This window comes from Prinia subflava, chromosome 8 (assembly GCF_021018805.1).
Source record: "Prinia subflava isolate CZ2003 ecotype Zambia chromosome 8, Cam_Psub_1.2, whole genome shotgun sequence".
Taxonomy (NCBI): domain Eukaryota; kingdom Metazoa; phylum Chordata; class Aves; order Passeriformes; family Cisticolidae; genus Prinia; species Prinia subflava.
The window spans coordinates 35,140,346-35,145,451 of record NC_086254.1 but is presented as its reverse complement, the minus strand read 5'-3'; positions in this window follow the sequence as shown (position 1 = coordinate 35,145,451).

The window sequence follows — 5,106 nt, the reverse complement described above, 5'->3', positions numbered from 1 at the left end:
TTTTGGGATTCTCCCATTCAAATGCGAAAATTTTCTGGCTGGCTTTGTGGAGAGGGAGGCAAAAGAAGGCATCTTTCAAATCTAAACCAGTAAACCAAGTTAGCTCTGGTGTCAAATGCGTTAACAAGGTATATGGGTTAGCTACCACAGGGTAAAGATCCTCAGTTATCTTATTGACAGCCTGTAAATCTTGCACCACCCAGTATCTGCTCATTTATCTCTAGAGTAACCTCTCCATTTTTAAATGAAATGGTTGCCTCCAATTTCTCTAACAGATCTCTCTCTAGGAGCAAATCCGGGGAGTTGGGCACGTATAGAAATTTATGGATGCTACACTGTTTCTCATATTTGTATTCAAGTGGCTTGCAAAAGTATGCTATTTCAGGGTGGCCAGTTGCTCTCCGCACTTTAACACAGTCATTCCCCACTGGCACCAAAGCTTTATTCAAAACTGAAAGGGTTGTTCCCATGTCTACCATAAATTTCACCTCCTTCCAGTGAGCTAAAACACAGACCAAGGGGCTTGCCTTTGGGAATTCCTTACTCTCTCCCAATCTCATTATTTCTACCAAGTACTCTAAAATCTGTAGTTTAGGGCTCTCTTCACCCTTTTACCCTACACTGGGCACAAGCACTGTCTTCTACTCAAGAAAACACCACTGTTAGCAAAAACATTAAAACAAACTGCAGCAACCTAGAACAGCATTTATCATCTAAACCTTAAAGGCGATACTCACAACAAAAGCATGAAAACAAACAGCAATACACAAAAACCCCAGGCAGTTTATCACACAAACTCTAAGGGTTCCCAGGCACCTCACAACAACAATCTCTATAGACAGCACCCCATTAAAGCAGAATGCAAAACCCTTTAAGGACAGAATCCTTGGCAAACTATACTAAACAAACTTTACAACAGCATGCTGTAAAAGAAAAAAATAAAAAGGAAAAAACCCACAAAAAGTCCAAAGAGTTTTCTGTGAGCACACTAAGAAAGGAAATACATATAACCGGTACTTTGATGCACTTATAACCTGAGAAATACAGCACAGCTCTCAAACGCACGGTCATTTCACATACGCTCTCAGGCAGGCACAGAACCAAACGCAAAACGCACTCAAACTTTTCTCAAACTCACATGCACACAACCAAATAGGAGTTCGCTCGATTCACGCCCAGAGTCGCTAGCAGCTGATCCACGGTCAACAAACCCCTCCTCGCCGCCTTTCCCTCGGTCAGCGGTTCCCACCTCTGGCCGCACGTTCGGCCAGTGGTCACCTGCAAGCCCAAGCTCACCAAAACCCCTTCTGTGTGCTCAGACGTCTCTGTGCGACTTATCAGTGGTCTCTATGGGGCCCTTTTTTAAAGAAATACATACCGTTTCTGCCCCTGCATTGAGCGACCTGAGGAGCGGAATTCCTTCCAGGAAAATCCCGGCGGCGCCTTAGGAAGTCCACCCCTCAGCCAGTCCTGCGGCTGGGCAGAGAACGTCCTGTCTGGGTCGCCAAAATGACGTGCGGAAAAGACTCTAAAACTTGGAGGCAGAGTGAGTTTTAAAGTAGGTATGAGGTTTATTCAGCACTGCACGCGATGCAAGATAATTCTCAAAGGCACGCGTGCCACTCACTTTATGTTTCTCTTTTATCCTCTAGAATGTTACATATGTATTGAGTTTCACAATACCCTCATGCATGTTCATCCTTTGGCTCCCCCCCTCTCCGCTTTGCATGCTAATTAGCTCATCAGTCTTTTGCGCCTGCGCAGTTTTCTCTGGTGGTCTTCTCCGGGGGTCTCAGCGATGAAGGAAGAAGTCTTCCTCTCGACTCCTCTGAGATGAACTTTTGACCCTGCCGCCTTGCGCATGCTCACTGATGCTCTGGTCACAGTTCAAGCTGTAAGGTCAGTTTTATCTGTCCCTGGGGGTGCAAGGCGCCTGTTATCTCAGCATCTTTGGTTCACTTGCATTCTTGTCTCCTGCTTTGGGTAAGTGTCACGGTGCTGTTTCGAGACCTCAGCGTCTCCACGGACAGCCAGCCCGGGCACTGCGACACGGGACGAGGATCAGTTTGTACGCCGAGCAACGATACTGATTCCTGTGGGTTCTTGTTATGAGAGATCTTTGGCAGTGGTCTTAAAGTGACGAAGCAGAGGCAGGATGGAAGGCAGTGAGGTAGCGGTGTTTATTGTGCGGCAAGGGTGATCTCACCCACCTGCGCCTGCTCTCGCAACTGCCCCGAGGGCGGTTCTGTGTACACTTTTATACAGATGGTGTCAGGGAGGGGTAAAGGTGAAACAACCAATAGAGGGAGTTATAGGGACCGTTAGACAGGTGCAGTATTCAACTTTTGCCAACCAGGGGACAGGAAGAAATACAAAATTTGCGGACTTTCTGACGGACAGAAAACTGACAGTTACGTCATTTGCCTCAGGGGTACATGTGGATGAGGAGGGAACAAAGGAACATATAACAAACTCAATAAACTAAATTTCACACACCGCCACAGGTAAGCATTCTCCTTCTAATTAAGCATCCTTGTATTCCTTCATACTTCTGTTTTTTCTATTTCTAAGGGCAGCAATACATCACCTGAATGCCTACTCTTTTAATGAGCTTTTCTAATTTCTGTGATTAATATCCTCTAATTTCCAATATCATGTTTCACAAGGCCGCTCCAGATTTGGTGCTTTTTGTCATAAAATGATTGAATCCCTGAATAGTTTGTGTGGGTTCCTAAAGATCATCTTGCTCCAACCTGATCTACCTCCCACCAGTCCAGGTTGCTTAGGGCCCTGTATAGCATGGCCTTGAATGTTCCCATGGATGGGGTATCAGAGCTGCCCTGCACAGCCTGTGCCAGGGCCTCACCACCCTCATGGGAGAAAAACTATCTTCCTCTCAGCAAAGCTAAATTGAGCTCCTCCAGTTTTCAGCCATGTCCCCTTTTCTTTTGGTCACAGGCCGTGCTGAAGACTCTGTCCCCATCCTTCACCAGAGCCCCTCAAAGTCCTGCTTGGCTGCAGTGAGGCCTCCCCAGGGCCTTTTCTCCTCCCTGCTAAGCACACCCAATTCTCTCAGCCTTTCCTCAGAGCAGAGGTGCTCCAGCCCTGCAGCATCTCTGGGGCCTTCTCTGCCCTCCCTCCAACAGTTCCAGCTCCTTCCCGTGCTTGGGACCCCAGAGCTGGGGCAGGGATGAGCCTGGGAGGGGCTGCAGCTTCATGGGCACCAGCAGGGAATTTTGTGTTATCACTGGAGAGGAACTAAATGCACTCTAATGCTGAGGGGTAAAATGAAAGGAATGAAGCCTGCGCTGGGCACCTTTTGGTTTACAGAACTCCTTGTACGGTATCAGGTGTGACAGTGCACCTGTAGTACTCTGAGTAGTATACAGAAATCCTGCCATTTTCATGTGTACTGATTGTCTGTCCAGGTGTCCTACTGGGATTTCTGTCTTTCTGTGGTCTGTTCACTGTAGTGTGGAAATGCATTTTATGGAAATGATTTGCTCTGGCTCACCCCTGGAAAATGTATGGTTTATGCCAAGTCTGTACCCTCCCTGCAGTATCGTGTATCTGTAACCTCATTGGCTGGAGAATGTTACCGCGCCCACTTTGAACCTCTGTGATAAGAATGCTAAGGCAAGGGGTCTCGCCCTCTCTTTGCCCCTCTCCCCCTGGAGGCCTCCGGACGCTCCCTTTCCCTCTTCCCCTTCCCCTTCCCCCCTTCCCATCCCCCACTCCCGCAGGACCATGCTCCCTGCCTGGAGTGGGACTCTGAATAAACCCTCACCTCATCAGCACCCCACCGGCGTCTGAAGTCTTTTTGCCTGCCAGCACAGGAACCCCACGACCCCCTAGGACCCGGGGGTCTCCCGGGGGACCCTCCCCGGGAGCCCCCCAAAATTTAAACAACAACACTGTAGGACAGTCACTGAAGGTCAGTTGCTGCTCACCTAAAAATATTTACCCTCATTTACAGGGTGGACTGGGAACTGGGGTCTCAGGATAAACTTTGCACTGAGAATTATTTCAAACTTTTCAAAATAATAAAATGATCTGTGTAATTAAGAGGAATCCCTCACTCTTACGTATTTCATGAGTTAAAGGAGATGTGTATAACTGTGTGGCTGGAAAGTTCATCCCAGTTCATGACTCAGGCTTATGAAAAACTTATTTCAGATGTTAGAACAGAAGCAAATGTGTGCGTGACCCGCAGGCAGGGCCGAAGCAGGGCTGTGCCTCCTGCGTGCCCAGTGGGCATTGGCTGTGCCTGGGGGCCGGCAGCCCTGCCCAGCACCTGGCAGAGAGCTGCAGGCTGGGGAGGGGAGCTGCTGCAGCCAAGTCCAAGGTCCGGGCTGATAGAGCTGCTCACACCTTGGCCCCAGCTCTGCCTGGCATCTCACCAGTTGTATCCTGCCCCACTGCCTTGGGCCCCGCTGCAGTGAGGAGCCTGTATGCCCCAGGGTAACACTTCACACTGAACATCTCATGGGATCATCTTTGGAAGGTGGACAGGGAGTGCTGCCTGCTCAGTGCCGATGTGGCCAGGCCTGATATCGGGAATCAGGGCTGTTCCTGGCACTGCCCTGGGACCTGCTGCAGCGCAAGTGGCTCTGGGTTACAGAGTCCCAGAATGGGTGAAGCTGAAAGGGGCCACAGTGGGGCTTCTGGTCCCGTATCCTGAATCACTCATGCCACAGCACAGATCTGGAGTATCTCTAGTGAAGGAGACTCTACAGCCTCTCTGGGCAATCTGTTCCAATGAGTGATCACTTGCAAAATGAAGAAGTTCTTCCTCATATTCAAGTGGAACTTCCTTCAGTTTCTGCCCGTTGCCTCTTATCCCACTGCTGGGCCTCACGGAGCAGAGCCTAGTCCATGCTCTGAGCCATCCCTACCGACATTTATACACGAGCTCCTGTGCTGGCACCGGCAGCGATAAGTGCAGCGGCCGCCAGAGCCTGCTCGGCCACGGGGCTGAAGCTGCGGCAAAAGCCGTACCAGGGCCAGGTTCTGGGGATTGGGCAGGTTCTGGGGACAGCCCAGCCCGCGCACCCCGTGCCCTCGCCGCCCGCGGAGGAGGCGGGCCCGGCCCGGAGGAGGCGCCGG